This window comes from Pleurodeles waltl, chromosome 5 (assembly GCF_031143425.1).
Source record: "Pleurodeles waltl isolate 20211129_DDA chromosome 5, aPleWal1.hap1.20221129, whole genome shotgun sequence".
NCBI classification, from domain to species: Eukaryota; Metazoa; Chordata; class Amphibia; order Caudata; family Salamandridae; genus Pleurodeles; species Pleurodeles waltl.
Window position 1 is genome coordinate 9,533,951 of NC_090444.1, and position 20,484 is coordinate 9,554,434.

The 20,484-nt window shown below is 49.1% G+C and overlaps 1 pseudogene; it reads right to left on the minus strand.

Moving 5' to 3' along the window:
- Positions 1 to 17,892, minus strand: part of LOC138295243 (zinc finger protein 420-like) — an 84,021-nt pseudogene extending 66,129 nt beyond the window's left edge.
- Between the last annotated feature and the right edge of the window lie 2,592 nt (positions 17,893 to 20,484).

Sequence of the window (20,484 nt, forward strand, 5' to 3'; positions counted from 1 at the left end):
TCTTGGGCACGGACCTATGTGACACGTACAGGGAGGGAGAAATACCACGTTCAAGTTTGTCTGCGTTTTTGTTGCCAGTGGCCCACCGCCCCCCATCCCCGCCATGTGCCCCCCGCCAGGCCCAACATGCCCCCCGCCAGGCCCGCCATGCCCCCCGCCAGGCCCAACATGCCCCCCGCCAGGCCCAACATGCCCCCCCCCAGGCCCAACATGCGCCCCCCAGCCCCCAAGCCAGCCAGTGCCCACAAATCCATATTGAATTAAACTCGTAGCGCATACTGGGGGAGGACCCCATCCACAAGTTTCTCCAACTCTTCTCCAGTGAAGGCAGGGGCCCTTTCCCCAGTCGCAGCAGCCATTGTCCCTTCCAGACCGAGGTCACAGCAGCACTTGCAGTATAGGTCCTCTCCTGTGAAAGTTCAAGTCTCGAGTGATTAAGTAGATAGAAAATGGCGGTCATGCCCGCGGCGGGACGTACCGCGGCGGTGCGTACCGCCACCGCCGGCGCCCTTCGCCATTGGCTCCTGAAACCCATAGGCTTCAATGGTAACCAATGCGGCTTCGCGCCGCGGTCTTCGCCCGCCGACCGCCGCGGTGTGCCACGCCAGCGCATTGACCTCACATCCCATTGTCACACTTGCCAGGTCAGGCAGCCGCCATTTCAAGGGCCCTCATGGCTTAGTTTCTACTGCGTCACACAGGCCTAGGCCTTGCATAGCCACTCATACAAGCCATTCACTGCATAGAGAATCGTGTACTGTGCAAGCTGTGAGTACGTACCTGTGGGTTGCTTGACTCTGTGCTCCATGTTGTCCTTCCTAGGCACCGTCCGCTGGGTTTGGCGAGGAGAAGGAGGAATCCTCCCGTGTACAGACCGCTGGTGGACCTGTCGACAATGGAAGAACGCCACATTATAGTGACCTACCGGCTTTACCGTGCCACTGTACATGAACTGTGTGCCCAGCTGGAGCCAGACCTGATGTCCCCCATCCGCCAACCCACAGGGATTCCCCCTCTGGTGCAGGTCCTGTCAGTACTCCATTTCTTGGCAAGTGGGTCATTTCAGACAACAGTGGGAATTGCTTCTGGGATGTCCCAGCCTATGTTTTCCAAGGTGTTATCCAGAGTGTTGTCTGCCCTGATGAAATACATGAGGAGCTACATCGTTTTCCCTGAGGTGGGCGAATTGGCTACAGTGAAGGGTGATTTCTATGCCCTTGGACATATTCCCAACATCATTGGTGCCATTAATGGGACCCATGTGGCTTTGGTTCCCCCCCAAGAAAGTGAGCAGGTGTACAGGAACAGAAAAAGTTACCATTCAATGAACATCCAGGTGGTGTGTTTGGCTGACCAGTACATCTCGCATGTAAATGCCAAGTTCCCTGGGTCAGTGCATGACGCCTACATCCTAAGGAATAGCAGCATCCCTTACGTGATGGAACAGCTAGAGAGACACCGTGTATGGCTATTGGGGGACTCTGGTTACCCCAACCTGTCGTGGCTACTGACCCCAGTAAGGAATCCCCGGACCAGGGCAGAGGAACGGTACAATGAGGCCCATGGGCGTACTAGGAGGGTGATCGAACGCACCTTTGGCCTCCTAAAGGCCAGGTTTAGGTGCCTGCATATGACAGGTGGATCCCTAATGTACTCACCAAAGAAGGTGTGTCATATCATCGTGGCCTGCTGCATGCTTCACAACCTGGCTTTGCGACGCCAGGTGCCTTTCCTGCAGGAGGATGGTCGAGACGGTGGTGTAGTGGCAGCTGTGGAACCTGTGGAGAGTGACGAGGAGGAAGACGACGGGGCTGAAACAGACAACAGGGACAGAGTGATTGCACAGTACTTCCAATAGGACACAGGTAACAATTCAAACATTATTTAGTAAATGTAAACTACTCTACTGCATCTCTGCTTCCTGTCTATTTGCCCCAGTGTATGATGACTGAGTTGTGGCTTTTCCCTCCCTATTTCAGATCTGTGGTCCCCACTACGAGTCCTGTGCTTCGTTTCCCCATGGACTACAGCTGTGTGGCAGCAGTTTGTTGACTTCACTATGTACAAGGACATATTTGCACTGTCATGTCAAATACAATATTTTGAAATCACAGGCAGACTCCTGATAGTTTTGTGCAAAACTGGTGTTTATTGAAGTGCTCAAAATGGGATGGGTGGTTTTAAGTGGGTGGGGGCTATGGTGAAGGAATGTCCATGGCAGAGTCCAGAGTAACAGTCACACAGGTGCATTGTCCATAGGCCTGTGGAGAGATGGAGCAGGGGCAGTTCAACGATGGACAGGGTGACAATGTGGGACAGTGGGATGACATCAGGTGGTATCCTTTGCTGGCGGGGGTCTTGACATCCTACTCTGTCTTCTTGCGTGATCTCAGGGCCCTCTTGCGGGGTGGTTCTTCTTCTGTAGGAGGTGGGGGTCTGGTGGGCTGCTGTTGTGCGGGGGCCTCCTGTCCACTAGCGCCGGCGGAGGTGGTTGGCAGTTCTTGTTCGAGGCTAGTGGCAGGGGACCTTTGTTGTTGGTGAGTGTCCGTCCTGGTGGTGATGAGTTCCTGCAGCAGCCCTACCATGGTGACCAGGGTGGAGGTGAGGGCTCTGATGTCCTCCCTGTACCCCCGATACTGTTCCTCCTGCAGGACCTGGATCTCCTGGAACCTGGCTTGTACCGTCGCCATCGTCTTCTGGGAGCGGTTGTATGCTCCCATGATGGTGGTGAGGGCCTCGTGGAGAGTGGGTTCCCTGGGCCCCTCCCCCCCCTGTCGCACAGCTGCCCTCCCAGTTCCCGTGTTTCCCTGGGCCTCTGTCCCCTGGACGGTGTGCCCACTACCACTGCCCCCAGGTCCCTGTTGTTGTTGGGGTGTTGGGTTATCCTGGGTGCCCTGTAGTGGTAGACACACCGCTGATTGACGCGTCCTGGAGACAGAGGCATGGGCCCGCTGGGTGGGAGCTGTGCTGGTGTTCCCAGAGGGGGTTGGGTCTGGTGTGGCCTGTGGCTGTCTGGGGGGAACCGACTGTCCCGAGGTCCCCGACGGGCCGGGCTGGACATCAGGCTCCAGGTCGACAGAGCTGCTGTCATCGCTGACGGCCTCTTGGGTGGGGGTTGTGGAGAATTCTGGGCCCTCCGTGGCGGTGTGGTGGCGGTCGGGTCCTGCAGGGGTATAGAGGTATGGTTATAGTTTCAATGTGTGCCATATGGGTGAATGTGTGGGTTCCCGTGTCCCCCAGTGCTGGCATTCGTGTGTGGGGGCTTTGGTGAGGGTGGCTTGTGGGGGGGATGTGTATATGCATTGGGCATGCTTTGGTGATGGCTGTCCATGCTTTGTGGACGCATGCAGGCCTAGGTTTTGGGATGTGTGGGTTGTGATGGTGAGACATTGGCAGGGAATAGGTGTGCTGGGGGTGGGGGTGAGGATGGTGTTGGGTGTGGGGATGGGGGTGGGGGTGAGGGTGGGGATGGGGGTGTGGGTTGGGGTATGATTTGGCATGCAGGTGGGGGGGAAGTAGTATTGAGGATTCAACTTACCAGAGTCCATTCCTCCGCCGACTCCTGCGAGGCCGTCAGGATGCAGGATGTTCAAGACTTCCTCCTCCCATGTTGTAAATTGTGGGGGTTGAGGTGGGGGTCCTCCGCCAGTCTTCTGCACGGCGATGTTGTGCCTGGATACCATGGAACGCACCTTCCCCCGTAGGTCGTTCCATCGCTTCCTGATGTCTTCCCTATTTCTGGGGTGCTGTCCCACAGCGTTGACCCTGTCGACAATCCTTTGCCATAGCTCCATCTTCCGGGCAATGCTGGTGTGTTGGACCTGTGTGCCGAAGAGCTGGGGCTCCACACGTACGATTTCCTCCACGATGACCCCGAGTTCTTCGTCAGAGAAGCGGGGGTGTCTTTGGGGTGCCATGGAGGGGTGTGTATGTTGGGTGGGGTGTGTGTTGTTAAGTGTTTGGAGATGGTGTTGGTGATGTTGTGATGTATCTCTGTGTGATGGTGTACTATAGGCTATGCAGTGGTGTCTGTGTATGTCTCGGGGTTCAAATTTTGGTCGTAGGGGTTTGTGGGTGATGTGGGTGTGTGTTTTATATTGTGTTGTGTGTGTGGGAGTGGTGTGTGTATGTGTATCTGGTGTGTGAAATTCGAATGGGCCAATGTGGCTGTGTTTTGTTCGTTTGTTTGTATTCTGACCGCGGCGGTGTGTACCGCCAATGGAATACCGCGTTTGAAAGACCGCCGCGTGGATTCGTGGGTCGTAATGGCATGGGCGTATTTCTGTTGCCGTGACGGTGGAGGTTTGGTCATCTCCACTTTTTCGCCGACCGCTGGTCTGGCGGTCTGTTGTGGATGTCGGATTTTCGGCGGTTTGGCTGCTGCGGGTCAGAATGGCCGTGGCGGATTACCGCGACTGCGGCGGGATTATGGCGGATTTCTGACCGGCGGTAAGCGCCTTTTACCGCCGAGGTCAGAATGACCACCTATGTCTTTTTCCCTGTACAGTTAGTTGTACTAAAATTCAAAAATGTTTGACATAGCGATTTGTGCAAGAACACACTGAAGGGATTGTCAATTTGCCCAAGAGGTACCCTACATTTTTTCTTGGGCACTTTAGTGTTCTTGTGAATTTTCCAAAGCAATCGCTATCTTTTTCTTTGTCACAAAAGTTGGATCAATTTTACCTTTGGGTTTCTTTTGACATTCCTTTCCGAAATGACCCTTCTTTCCACAATACAGACACTGTCCATTTCTTCGTCTCATGTCTTTCTCTTCTTTGGTCATTAATGGGCGAACAGTTCGGATATCCATCGGTTCTATAATAGGATCTGAGGACAACTGAAGGTGCCTGGACCTTTCCATTCGGCAGTTGGGTTTTTCCCATTTTTTCCTTACTCCTTTACTCTCTGAGAATCTATGATCGATCTGCAGGTTTTTTTTAATTAAATCAGTACAGGTTTTTGGTTGCGGTTCAACTTGGGCCAATATGTCTTTCAGTTCGTCTTTTAGTCCAGGATAAAATACTGCTGACCTTTTTTCCTCTGGCCAAGCGGTTTCCACTACTAACCAGTTGAAGTGTGACAAATACGTTATCAAGCCTTTGTTTCCTTGACGTAGTTCTAGTAACTCTTTGTCTGCAGACATAGTTATTGTGCGCCTGTCAAATAGCTTTACAAATTCTTCTACAAAACAACGCCAATTATACAAAAGGGGACTGTCTAATCAGACTAATGGCACTGCCCAAGTAGCTGCATCGCCATTCAGATATGATATAAGGAATGCAATTCTAGATTGTGCGTCCAGAAAGGCACTGGGACGACATGTAAAATATAATTCCACCCGTGTGAGAAAAACCTGAACCTTATTTGGGTCCCCAGAAAATCTTTCTGGTGCAGCTAGAGGAATCTTTGTTCACGTTCACAGCTATGTTATTAGGTGTGGAAAGCGTAGGACGAGACTCAGATTCAGAACCATCCACCTTACTCTGTAACTGGGTTACTTTGTTAACTAAATCGGCTGTAACATTTTTTGAGTCTGTCAAATCCCTTTGCATTTGAGTGACTACTTGCATAAGGGTGTCTAAGGTGCCCATTTTGCGCAGCTCACGTACAGACCAAGAGGAAAGTATAAACTTGTGGGCTCACTATTCTGTCACAGTGCCCTTTCCTTGGGATCTGCACGCTGCTGAACAAAAGGCCCACCTCCCGGCGTCATCAACTCTGAAGGCTATTATAGCACAGAGTTATGATGAAGCCAGGAGGGGGGAAAGGAGTTAGGGTAGGGAACTGCAGGGAGAGAGATCTGAAAAGAAACAGTTAGAACAAACATGCATACATTCATTCATAACAGTATAACTCACCGATAGACTCTTGAATAAAGGCGTCTCTGTGATATCAGATTGAGACCCTTTGTGAATTGGGCGTAGCCCCTTCTTTGAATCATGGAACAAGAACAAACTGCAACCTCTAAACCTAGAGATGGCAAGAGCTTTGGACAATGGTCATACTCTAAATATCAATCATGCAACAATTATGCATTCATAAGATAAACTTTTGATCTAAGCCTAGCAATTCTCAAATACTTAAATATGTATCTCGCATATTATGTTTTCCAAAAAGCAATGAAACTATAATTTGCTTATCTCTGAAACGTTTTCACATTTACTACCTAGGCCTGAAAGTTTACTCATTGAACTTGAAGCGTTTTTTTTGTTAATTGGTCATAGGCGCCTTGTTTGGTATTCATGAAGCACTTTGAACATCATACATGAAGCGCCTTTTTCATTATGCCAGAGAGCGCTTTTACTTGCTTTGTCTGAAGCGATATGCTCGTTATGCCAAGGGGTGCTTTACTCATGTGGCCTGAAGCGTTTTGATACTCGTGGTCAGATCGCCTTAATCATGTAGCCTGAAACGCTTTGTCGTACCAAGGGCGCTTTACTCTTGTACCTTGAAGCGCTTTGCTCGTTGTGCTCAGGGGGTGCTTTTACTTATGTGGACTAAAGCGTTTTGATCCTGGTGCCAAGACCGCTTTACTCATGTGGCCTCAAACGCTTTGATTATCGTGCCAAGGGCGCTTTGCTCATGTGGACTGAAACGCTTTGATTGTTGTGCCAAGGGCGCTTTACTCATGTGGACTGAAACGCTTTGATTGTCGTGCCAAGGACGCTTTACTCATGTGGACTGAAACGCTTTGATTGTCGTGCCAAGGACGCTTTACTCATGTGGACTGAAACGCTTTGATTGTCGTGCCAAGGACGCTTTACTCATGTGGACTGAAACGCTTTGATTGTCGTGCCAAGGGCGCTTTACTCATGTAGACTGAAACACTTTGATTATTGTGCCAAGTGCACTCTACACGTGTGGCCTGAAGCGCTTTGCTCGTTGTGCTAAGGGGCGCTTTACTTCTTTGATCCGAAGCGCTTTGATCATCGAGCCAAGGTCGCTTTACTCTTAGAACTGGAAACACTTTGCTCGTTGTGCTAAGAGGTGCTGTACTTTTGGAAGTAACCACTTCCTTGAAGATTGGGCTCATCAAGACCTTACCGCTACGAGTACGACCTACTCATATCTGAATTCACCGTGGAAACAAGGATACTCCGACTTGCTATCAATCTGCCATGCAGGAAATCTGCTCTTCTTCAGGGGAACCCCCACGAGGTCTGACTGCATCGAAGTCTTCAAAATAGTGAGCAAGGTGTTTGGGTGTGGCTGGGCTTTATAGGCCTGCCACACCCCAAGATGGCCGCTGCCTCTAAAAACCTGGGAATTGTAGTCCCTTCATAGAATAGCACTGATAAGTGCATCTTGTCCACCAATGTCCTGACCCTGCAGCTACATGAGCTTTACCACAGGGCTGGCGATGCTGACAACCACTTTTAGAACAGGAAGGGATGACAAGTGGTGAGTTTCAAGCGCTGCAAATACACGCAGCGGAGTTTCGGGCGGGACCTGGACCGCGCACAGCCTTATTCCTGACAGTCTCCCTGAACTTTATCCTGTACTTTTCAGTGATCAGACCAAACCCATCTAGGAGTGCAGTCTTAAGAATACTGTAGTTGTCCGAATCTTCTTCTCTGACAGCGAGAAGACCCCATAATTCCTGAAACTGCTGCTGCTGCCACCACGGGGTAGTAACCCCAACCCCTGCCTTTCCCTTTCCACAGCCAAGGCTTCCCTATCTAGTGCTAGCTGTTGAAGCCTCAGCCTGGCCTCCCCCAGTCTCAGTTTCCTGAGCTCCCTATCTATGAAGTCATCACCTGGAGTTGTACCATGGGATCCCTCAGACACTGAGGTGATATAGGAACGTGCCGAGGTAGACCTTTCCCTAACTTTTGTGACCCTAGTAACTTAACCTCTGGGTGTGAAGGGGGCCGTTAGACCTGGCAGCTTTTTGGCATGTCTCCCCTGTCTTTTTGCCTTCTGACCTCCTGGTTTTGGACTCTGTTTTTGCTGGTTTATTGTCTCTGCGCACTTTACCACTGCTAATCAGTGCTAAAGTGCAAGTGCTCCCCATATAAATTGTACTGTGGATTGGTTTATCCATAATTGGCATACTTGATTTACTGGTAAGTCCCTAGTAAAGTGCACTAGAGGTGCCCAGGGCCTGTAAATAAAATGCTACTAGTGGGCCTGCAGCACTGGTTGTGCCACCCACATAAGTAGCTCTGTAATCATGTCTCAGACCTGCCACTGCAGTGTCTGTGTGTGCAGTTTTGACTGTAACTTCGACTTGGCAAGTGTACCCACTTGCCAGGCCTAAACCTTCCCTTACATGTAAGGCACCCCTAAGGTATGCCCTAGGTAGCCCAAAGGGCAGGGTGCACTGTATGGTTAAGGTAGGACATATAGTAATGTGTTTTATATGTCCTGACAGTGAAATATTGCTAAATTCGTTTTTCACTGTTGCAAGGCCTGTCCCTCTCATGGGTTAACATGGGGGCTACCTTTAAATCTGATTGAAGTGTAGATTCCCTTTGGGAGCGGATGGACATGTGGAGTTTGGGGTCTCTGAGCTCACAATTTAAAAATACATCTTTTAGTAAAGTTGATTTTAAGATTGTGCGTTTGAAAATGCCACTTTTGAAAAGTAGGCATTTTCTTGCTTAATCCATTCTGTGACTCTGCCTGTTTGTGGATTCCCCGTCTGGGTCAGTTTGACAGTTGGGCTGTTCACACCTCTCTTCTAGACAGTGACACAAAGGGGGCTGGGGTGTAGCATGTATATCTTGATTAGCCATCTGTGCTGGAGGGGAGGGGAGGAGTGGTCACTCACACCTGAAAGGACTGTGCCTGCCCTCACACAATGCGGTCTCCGACCCCCTGGTGAATGTCTGGGGCATGGCCTGGACAAGGAAGGATCTTGCAAACACTTGAAACTTTGCTTTGAAGTTTGCAAACTTCAAAGGCAGAACTGGGTATAAGAAGCAGACCCAAAACCCCAGACTTTTAGAATCTTTCGGGAATCAAGAGGAACCTCAGCCCAGGAGGAGAGCTGAAGAGCTGAAGGAGGAGTACTTTCCCTTTGCTGTGTTGCTTTGCTGGACTTGCCTGCAGTTGCTGCTTCTGCCTGAAAAGAGTGCAAAGGGTGAACTTTGCTGTGTTTCCTGCTTGAGAAAATTCTCAAAGGGCTTGGAGTAGAGCTTGCCTCCTGTTGGAAGTCTCAGGGACACCAAAGACTTCAGTTTCCTCAACCTGCAGCACTGGGAACTGTGTGTTTAGTGCTGTCCAAGAGGAGAAACCACTGCGACGCCAACAACGATGCCGCTAGCCTGCACTGTGACCTGCAGACGCCGCACGGAGTAGCATTGCCCGCTCCGCACCGCGACCCTGGTCTCACTGACGCCGTCATCGGACGACTTTACTGAGCCGCTGTTTGCACCGCGACCTGTGGGCCCCGCACTCCGGCGTCACCTGCTCACACCGCAGCCTGGGCATCCCCGACAACGTCGCTCCTGCTGACACCGGCGCCGCTGCCTGCACCGTGGCCTGTGGACACCGCTCATGAGGAGCACAAAGCACCATCCCGTCCCGCGCCGCAGTCCCGGTCCACCGACGCCAGCACCATCGGCTCCAGTGTCATCACCAGGCATCCTTGCCTGCACCGTGGCCTGTGGACACTGCTCGTGAGGGTCACGAAGAACCGTCCCGTCCCAATCCTCTGGCTTGGGCCTACGGACGGCAGCGCTTCCACCACGACGATGCCGGTGCCTGCACCGTGACCTGTGGACACCGCACATTGCACCGCCCTGCTTCTCACCGCAGCCCTGGTCTCACCGATGCCGCTGGATGCCGTCAATGAGCCGTTGCCTGCACCGTGACCTGTGGGCACCGCGTGTCGCATCGTCCCGCTTCGCACCACAGCCCTGACGCCATCCCCGCCAGCGCACCTGATTTCATCAGCCCGGAGTTCGATCCCCGAGGATAGTGACTTCAAGGGCCCGACGACTCCTGCACCGACTCCAGAACCGACGCCAGCGACGCCGCTCTCCTGAGCTCACCACGAGGATCACGACGCCCTGCGCATCCAAGGTACTGTTTGTGGGTCTTCCCAACACCGCAGCTGGCCCGCGACGCCGAGGCCAGCCTGAACTTTTGGTTTTGTTGTTCACAACACCGTGATAGCCCCAGGTGGAGTTATCGACTTCAAGGAACTGTATTGTTAAGTACATCTTGCAGCATTAATATTTTTATTACTGTATGTTGGATTTTTATCATATCTGGTCTTGTTTTAAATAGATAAATATTGGCTATTTTTCTAAAACTGGTGTGGTGTCCTTTTGTAGTGTCTTCACTTACTACTGTGTGTTATGTGCAAATGCTTTACACATTGCTTCTGAGATAAGCCTGACTGCTCATGCCAAGCTACCAAAGGGGGTGAGCAGGGGTTATCTGAGCGGGTATCTCCCTTATCCTGACTAGAGTGAGGGTCCCTACTTGGACAGGGTGCAAATCGACTGCAATCTAGAGACCCCATTTCTAACAGGGGCCCTACCTGAGTGTCTACCCCTCCCACTACCAGCTACACTAGTAGGTCTGCTGGGTGAAAGATCTTTGGAAGAGCCCTCCCCTGAACCTAAACAAAGATTTTCTGATTCTAAGGGGTCAGACTGTCCCGCTACCTCCTCCTATTCCTGGCTACCAGCATGCTCCTAGACATCCTGGAAATTCTTGTTGGGGTTCTTCCCCACATCTAGTTTTCTGTCTGTGCAAAGCCCCTTCAATTCCTTGGAGATCATTCACTCAATGGGAGTACCCATGACCTCAGAGCTAGGCCCAGCAGTAGACATGATGGGTGTGTGTTAGTGTAGTGTAGGGGAAACCAGCTCTAGGTATAGAGTATTGTTTTCTGTGGAAAGCACTGGTGACAGAGAGATAAGGCAACTGCAAGTACTTATCCCACCACTGCACCACCAATGTATGAGGCTGTCCTGGTTTGTAGTGGGTACCTAAGGTACTTACACCTTATACCAGGTCCAGTTATCCCTTATTAGCCAAATGTAGGCAGTGTCTAGAAGCCAGGCTCTCTACGGGTAGCTGAGCAGCCAAGGCTTATCAAGGAGACATGTTGTGGGCACTAGGCCTACCCACACAAGTGAGGTACCATTTTTATCGGGCGACTTGGGAGAACGCCGAGTGGAAGGAAATTTATGGCTCCTTTCAGATTCCTGAACTTTGTTTCACCAAAATATGAGGAAAAAGTGGGTTTTTTGGCTAAATTTTGAGGTTTGCAAAGGATTCTGGGTAACAGAACCTGGTGAGAGCCCCACAAGTCACCCCATTCTGAATTCCTGAGGTGTCTAGTTTAAAAAAATGTACGGGTTTGCTAGGTTTCCTGAGGTGCCAGCTGAGCTAGAGGCTAAAATCCACAGATAGGCACAGGTTCGTTATCTTAGGGAAAATGTGATGTGTCCATGTTGTGTTTTGGGGCATTTCCTCTCGCAGGCACTAGGCCTACCCACACAAGTGAGGTACCATTTGTATTGGGAGACATGGGGAACACAGAATAGAAGAACAAATGTTACTCCCCATTGTCTTTCTCTACATTTCTCCTTCCAAATGTAAGACAGTGTGTAATAAAGAAGTGTATTTGAGAAATGCCGTGTAATTCACATGCTAGTATGGGGACCCTCGAATTCAGAGATGTGCAAATAACCACTGCTACTCAACACCTTATCTTGTGCCCAATTTGGAAATACAAAAGTTGCCTGATACCTATTTTGACTCTTTATATTTTTAACCAAATAAATTGCTGTATAGCCGGTATACAATGAAAACCCATTGCAAGGTGCAGCTCCTTTATTGGCTCTGGGTACCTAGGATTCTGGATGATCCTAGAAGCCCTATATGTCTCCACAACCAGAAGAGTCTAGCAGACGTAATGGTATATTGCTTTCAAAAATCTGCCTTAGCTGGAAAAAGTTCTAGAAGAAAATGTGGACAGAAATTGCACTTTTTTCACCTCAATTTCAATATTTCTTTTATTTCAGCTTTTATTTTCTGTAGGAAACCCTTGTAGAATCTACACAAATCACCACTTGCTGAATTTAGAATTTTGTCTACTTTTCAGAAATATTTAGCTTTCCAGGATCCACCATTTATTTCACACCCATTTCTGTCACTAAATGGAAGGAGGCTGAAAACACAAAGAAATAGTAGAAATGGGGTATGTCCCAGTTAAACACCAAAATTGTGTTGAAAAATTTGGTTTTCTGATTCAAGTCTTCCAGTTCCTGGAAGCTGGAAGATAGTGATCTTAGCACTGCAAACCCTTTGTTGATGCCATTTTCAGGGAAAAAACACAAGCATTCTTCTGTAGCCCTTTTTCCCCATTTATTTCTTAAAAAAACGAAATGTTAGCTGTATTTTGGCTAATTTCTTGGTGTCCTCCAGGGGGACCCACAACGTCTGGGTACCTCTGGTATCCCTAGAATGTTGGAAAAAAAGGATGCAAATTTGGCGTGGGTAGCTTATGTGGACAAAAAGTTATGAGGGCCTAAGCGCAAACTGACCCAAACAGCCAAAACAAGCATTTGCAATGCAACGGGTCTTGCGTTTGCTCGTGTTAGATCTGATAGTGTTGTAAGCTCCTAACCGGACTTTTCACTTATCGGCAAAAGTGCATTTATGTACGTAACCCGAAAAAGTGCAATTAACTGTGTAAAGCGCTTGACTTCTGCCAAGCAAAATCGTGCTAGGAAAATGGAGAAAAAGTAGTCCACGAGCTGGACAGAAAACAGCGAGCCTCGCATGTTTTCTGTACTTGGTCGATGCGCTCGAGGAGGGCTATCCACCGGAAAAGGCATGACATGTGCATGCCTTACACTAATGAAATCAAGCAGATTCTAACAGGCAAGCCCACAAGCCAATGACAGACACTACTGTGACGTGGACAGGGCTCAGAGCCCTTTTTAATTACTAAAGCGTCTCGCTTAGCGAAACGCATGCGCAAGCGCATGCGACGCAGGCTCGACCCTAAAAAAGGCTCAGCACTGTGGAGTGGGGAAAAGGCCTGGCAGCTAAGGGGTTAATGCTGTATTGTTATTTACTTTTTCTTGACTATTACTACCTTAACTGCAGTAATTTACTTTTTCTTGTCTGTTTGACTACATTAATGCTGCATTATTTACTTTTTCTTGTCTGTTTGACTACATTAATGCTGTATTGTTATTTACTTTTTCTTGTCTGTGACTACATTAACGCTGTATTTTTATTTACGTTTTCTTATCCGTTTGACTACATTAATGCTGCATTGTTTTTGACTTTTTCTTGTCTGTGACTACGTTAACGCTGTATTTTTATTTACTTTTTCTTCTCTGTTTGACTACATTAACACTGTATTTCATTTACTTTTTCTTGTCTGACTACATTAACGCTGCATGGTTATTTACTTTTTCTTGTATGTGACTACATTAACGCTGCATTGTTATTTACTTTTTCTTGTCTGTGACTACATTAACGCTGCATTGTTATTTACTTTTTCTTGTCTGTTGGACTACATTAACGCTGTATTTTTATTTACTTTTTCTTCTCTGACTACATTAACGCTGTGTTATTTACTTTTTCATGTCTGTTGGACTACATTAGTGCTGTATTGTTATTTACTCTTTCTTGTCTGTTTGACTAACACTATTTTGTTATTTACTTTTTCTTGTCTGTTTGACTGCATTAATGCTGTACTGCTATTTACTTTTTCTTGTATGTTTGACTACCTTAATGAAAAGCAATATATCCAAACATTGAAAAAAATGATAGTGGATAGGAATAGGCTGGAATGCAAGTGAAACACAGTTGAAACAGAGTGCTTGCCTGGTGTTTTGCTTCACTAATGACCGAGGAGCTGAAACACTCATGTAATGACAAAAATCTCTGGAATGTGTTTGTTAGTAAAGGAGACATTTATTAAATCACTTTGCAAGGTTCGTAAAGGAGATTAGCATGCTGAAAGCACACGTTTAAAAATGGTCACAGCAATGAAATGAAAACATACACAAATGATTCTCCGCTGCAATATACACAGCAAATATATGTATCTATATTACAATGCAAAGAAAATAATGAATTAAAAAATGCATCACCATGAGGCACAGGCAAATCTGCTTCATCTCCCTCTTACTGCATAAGTTTATTATTAAAAAAATGCTGGTTACTTTAGGTCAGCTTTGAAAAGAACACGTCGGGAACTGGTCAAAATCCCAATGTGGCCTCTATCAAAACAAAACTGTTCCCTGCTGCCCTAGTACATTCTTATCAGCCTAAGCCCTTGGTGAGAAAGAACATTACATTACAGCTGTGAATGTTGACTCGTTCACTACAGCTGTTCTGTCACAGTGATTTAGAGGTCTCTCAGAACACCTAGGGGTGCAGTGCGTAGGCACCATCAGGCACCACCCCCACTGCAAGAACTGATGCCCCAGCAGTTATGGAGACCGGTTGGGTCTGTAACCCACTGATGCCCAGAACCTTTCACATTTTAAAGGTTTGTTTCTGGCACTCCCTGTGCTGAAAATAGTGGAGGTGGCCTCATTTCATCATGTGATTGTGGGCGAGATGATGCAGTTCCAGGTACGCAAAACTGTACATTTTTGTAAGGTAAAGTAATTTTCATAGTGTGATTTCAACCAGACTCCCTCATACACATGTTCAGCAGGTGCATAAACCAACCAGGCTATCCTACTGGCTTTAGCACAAGTGGCCTGCTTGTTATCTACAGACCACCCCAGCAGGCACTGGACTTCCTACCTCTCAGGGGCACTGGACTGTGGAAGCTGCAGGTGACAGTTTGTGGCAAGGGCTCCACTCACCTGTTCATTGACAGCTTCTCAGCCTCTTTGTGTACAACTCACAGACCTCAATACTGGGGGAGGTTTGAAGAATGATTCTACCTTTTCCACTACAGTCCACCCTGACACTTGTCTGATCCCCCACAACTTACTCTCAGCTGCATCTGCTTTTGTTTCTCCCATTCTTGGGTGTTTGGTGCTGCACATACAATAAAAGCATGGAGAGTAAACACTGAAATACAGTGTTGTGTGTCTTGGAGAGAAAGGAGGCAGATATGAAGAGAGAAGAGAGAGGGAGGCAGGGAGAGAGGGAGGCAGAGGAGAAGGGAGGGCGGGGGGCAGAAGGGAGAGAGAGGGGGCAGAGGAGAGAAAGAGGGGGCAGAGGAGAGAAAGAGGGGGCAGAGGAGAGAAAGAGGGGGCAGAGGAGAGAAAGAGGGGGCAGAGGAGAGAAAGAGGGGGCAGAGGAGAGAAAGAGGGGGCAGAGGAGAGAGATGGGGAGAAAGAGTGGAGAGGGGAGCGAGGGGGAGAAAGTGTGGAGAGGGAGTGTGGGGGAGAGGTGGCAGCAGGGGGAACAGAGGGGGAGAGGGAGCAGTGGGAGGCACAGGAAAGGGATGGGCAGATTTTTAAAGCTCTCTCCAGCCCAAAGCCAACCAAAAAGTAGCTCCTATGTAGCCCAATGCTGCTACTCCTAGGAAGGAGGGGCAGGGGCAGAGTCAAGCAGGCAGTAAATGGAGATTTGTGCCCGGGCCCTTCCACAGAGGGGGTGGGCCCAGAATGCCTGCTCCTGCTAACTGCTTACTTTCTCTCTGAGTCCTCATGGGGGGCATTTTCAGGGAGCTGATGCTCGACCCGGGGGTACTGGGGGGCTTTGCTTGACACTAGTTACGTTACACAAGGGCACATTATTCATTTATTGTATGCACAGGGCAATTAAGTGATCTGCCCAGGATCACAGGATGTTGAGCCAGCGCCGAGACTGGATCCTGACTCCCCAGTTCTAAGTCACCAGCTCTGGCGAATTTTAAGCAAAGTTGTCAAAGGAGATTGTTAATGTGAGGAGCTGAGATTTCTTTCCATGGACTCGGTTACCTTCCTCCCCCCTGGAAACTGTCCAACAAACTGTGGAATAAACAAGCAGGGCTTTCATGCTGGCAAATCACGGGGTCCCGCGCCCACAAAGGGGATTTAAATGGTGTCGAGGCGCTATCTGCCGCGCTGTATAATACAGGTTTATGTTGTTAAACTCCCATTGTTCAGGGAAGCTTCTGGAAGTGCAGATGTGCGGGGGGGGAGGGGTGCGGGGGGGGCTGCTGAAATGCAGGTGACCCCGCTGCACTTCTAAAGTTTCTTCACTTCTCACCTTACAGGGGCTCCGAGCTCAGGGGTACAACCCACAAAAGACTGATCCTGTAACCCACACACATTTCTAAATTCCAGCCCAATATGCTAAAAATAGCGGAAAGTCATTTATAAAACAGTCCAATATTTACCAATCCTCAACACCGGGAAAATGTGGCCCAACTGTGCGTGATGTGGACCAACCTGGCCCCTTCCCAGGACAGAGGTCACTTTTATACCAACATAGACCAGTGTCAGGGGTCACCGGCCTGAGACCCCCGGGAGGGGTCGGGGAGAAGGAAACCATTCACCGTTTTTATTCCACTAATTACACTGTAAACAGGAGGAGGGAGCAAACCCCCTTACTCAGTGACTTCCCGGCTCCGACCCTCCCACCCCGATAACTCACCCGCAGCCGATCACACGGCGACAACTCACTCACCCGCAGCAGATCACACGGCCACAACTCACTCACCTGCAGCAGATCACACGGCCACAACTCACTCACCTGCAGCAGATCACACGGCGACAACTCACCTGCAGCAGATCACACGGCGACAACTCACTCACCTGCAACAGATCACACGGCCACAACTCACTCACCTGCAGCAGATCACACGGCCACAACTCACTCACCTGCAGCAGATCACACGGCCACAACTCACTCACCTGCAGCAGATCACTCGGCGACAACTCACTCACCCGCAGCAGATCACGCGGCGACAACTCACTCACCCGCAGCAGATCACGCGGCGACAACTCACTCACCCGCAGCAGATCACTCACCCGCAGCAGGTCACGCGGCGACAGCTCACTCACCCGCAGCAGATCACGCGGCGACAGCTCACTCACCCGCAGCAGATCACACGGCGACAGCTCACTCACCCGCAGCAGATCACACGGCGACAACTCACCCACAGCAGATCACACAGCGACAACTCACCCACAGCAGATCACACTACCACAACTCACCTGCAGCAGTTCACACGGCCACAACTCACTCACCTGCAGCAGATCACACGGCCACAACCCACCCGCAGAAGATCACACTGCAACAACTCACCCGCAGAAGATCACACTGCAACAACTCACCTGCAGCACATCACAGGGCGACAACTCACTCACCTGCAGCACATCACACAGCGACAGCTCACCTGCAGCAGATCACACCGCGACAACTCACTCACCTGCAGCAGATCACACCGCGACAACTCACTCACCTGCAGCACATCACACGGCGACAACTCACTCACCTGCAGCACATCATACGGCGACTACTCACCTGCAGCGAATCACACGGCGACAACTCACTCACCTACAGCAGATCACACGGCGCGCTCCCTTCACACGGCACTTCTGGGTGATAATAATTCACTGTCTGTGTCCATCCAGGGCTTGTGTAATCGCCCCTCACTTCTGCCATTAGGAGGGACTCCGGAAGTGCTTCGTCCAGTGGGGGTGGTCAGCACCCCACAATTACCCCCACCCGAGGGATGGTGAAAGGAGGGAGGGATATGGGGCGCTATCCTCTCTCTCTCTCCTCACACGATAAATGTGACCCCCGTGAGATCTGTGGTGCAGCCTCCTGTAGAGATGAGTGAACTACCTCCCACAGCTGGTGCTTACACCCCTGTCCTGGCTGCACCCCTCACACCTGGTGCTTGCGCCCCGGTCCTGTTTGCACCCCCTCACAGCTGGTGCTTGCACCCCTGTCCTGGCTGCACCCCTTAGACTACAGTACAACTCTTCCCACCAACCCTGGGCCCTTCCCTTCTCTTGCAGACTCCTCCCCCTCCCACAAATTCCTGCGGGAGGGGCTGTTATTCTTTTCTCCCCCTCCCTCCCTCTAAGCACAGTCCAGAATCTGGACCTCGTCACCCCCAAACCTGACACAGCCTCGCCCCACGGCCATGTAAACCCTCCTCCTCTGATGAAATATTCCTCTTGTAAAGCGCTTCAGCACCTTTCGGTAATGTCAGCGCTATATGATTGTGCAAAAATGTACAAATAATAAAAACCCTGTAACTCTTCTGGCCGCCCCCATTCGTGCCCCCTGCGGACTCACCCTCCTGCCCCCTCCACGAATGCTTCAGATGGGGGCTGTTATAGTTATCGTTCCCCAGGAGCTCCTCTCTTCACAGGTAGTGCTTCGCAGCGCTCTGCTGTGGGAGGGGCCATCTAGAGGGCCTGGGAGGGGGCAGGAGCCCCCACTGAGGCCTGGCTACCCGTGTCTGCATGGGGGTCTCTTGGAACCACCCCCGGCTCCGTTTCTGCCATTTGTAAGCACATAGACGAATGGTAGATGAAACTACAAGTCCCAGAATGCAACTTTAAATGTGAAGGGTGCAGTACAAATCATACAGTGTTGTGCGTGTATTTTTGAAGACCTACGGACAGCGAAGGCTGACTGAAGATGTGGGGTGATGAGTGGTGGGTGGGGGCTCCCTTGGACAGGGGGGGCAGAGGGGAGTATGTGGCCTCCAACCCCAGAGCACACTGCACAATGCACTGCATTTATTTAATACCAGATCTATGTGAATATTGGGAGCAAACTAACTCAGCCGCAGATAAAACCAGTGGAGACAAAACTCCTGGCTTGCCCTGCACTGGGTTTGTAATCACGTGTCCTGTGAGTGTTCATGTGATGGGCAGTTTCTTATTGGCTTCATGACAAGAGACATGAGTGAATCTGGAATAACTGCTCAAAAAACGCAGAGAAAGTCTTACAGTGAAAGATTTTTTAATTTAAGCTACAGCTCTCTGGCATACACGGCGCTTATTTACACAGTCATGAGGAATACTCCAGTGTAAATGTGTGTACGTTTCGTATCCCCTTGTGTGTGTACTTTTTGTATAGCAGTGTAAGTGTACGTGTGTACTTTTCATATGGCAGTGACTGTGTGTACTTTTCATATGGCAGTGTATGTGTGCACTTTTCATATGGCAGTGACTGTGTGTACTTTTCATATGGCAGTGTATGTGTGCACTTTTCATATGGCAGTGTATGTGTGTACTTTTCATATGGCAGTGTATCTGTGTACTTTACATATGTCAGCGGCTGTGTGTACTTTTCATATGTCAGTGTGTGTGTGCACTTTTCATATGGCAGTGTATGTGTGCACTTTTCATATGGCAGTGTATGTGTGCACTTTTCATATGGCAGTGTATGTGTGCACTTTTCATATGGCAGGGTATGTGTGTACTTTTCATATGTCAGTGTGTGTGTGTGTGCACTTTTCATATGGCAGTGTATGTGTGCACTTTTCATATGGCAGTGTATGTGTGCACTTTTCATATGGCAGTGACTGTGTGCACTTTTCATATGTCAGTGTATGTGTGCACTTTTCGTATGGCAGTGACTGTGTGTACTTTTCATATGTCAGTGACTGTGTGCACTTTTCATATGGCAGGGTATGTGTGTACTTTTCATATGTCAGTGTGTATGTGTGCACTTTTCATATGTCAGTGTATGTGTGCACTGTTCATATGGCAGGGTATGTGTGTACTTTTCATATGGCAGTGTATGTGTGCACTTTTCATATGGCAGTGTATGTGTGCACTTTTCATATGTCAGTGACTGTGTGCACTTTTCATGTCAGTGTATGTGTGCACTTTTCGTATGGCAGTGACTGTGTGTACTTTTCATATGTCAGTGACTGTGTGCACTTTTCATATGGCAGGGTATGTGTGTACTTTTCATATGTCAGTGTGTATGTGTGCACTTTTCATATGTCAGTGTATGTGTGCACTGTTCATATGGCAGGGTATGTGTGTACTTTTCATATGGCAGTGTATGTGTGCACTTTTCATATGGCAGTGTATGTGTGCACTTTTCATATGTCAGTGACTGTGTGTACTTTTCATATGTCAGTGTATGTGTGCACTGTTCATATGGCAGGGTATGTGTGTACTTTTCATATGGCAGTGTATGTGTGCACTTTTCATATGTCAGTGTATGTGTGCACTTTTCATATGTCAGTGTATGTGTGCACTGTTCATATGGCAGGGTATGTGTGTACTTTTCATATGGCTGTGTATGTGTGCACTTTTCATATGGCAGTGTATGTGTGCACTTTTCATATGTCAGTGTATGTGTGCACTTTTCATATGTCAGTGTATGTGTGCACTGTTCATATGGCAGGGTATGTGTGTACTTTTCATATGGCAGTGTATGTGTGCACTTTTCATATGGCAGTGTATGTGTGCACTTTTCATATGTCAGTGACTGTGTGTACTTTTCATATGTCAGTGTATGTGTGCACTGTTCATATGGCAGGGTATGTGTGTACTTTTCATATGTCAGTGACTGTGTGCACTTTTCATATGTCAGTGTATGTGTGCACTTTTCGTATGGCAGTGACTG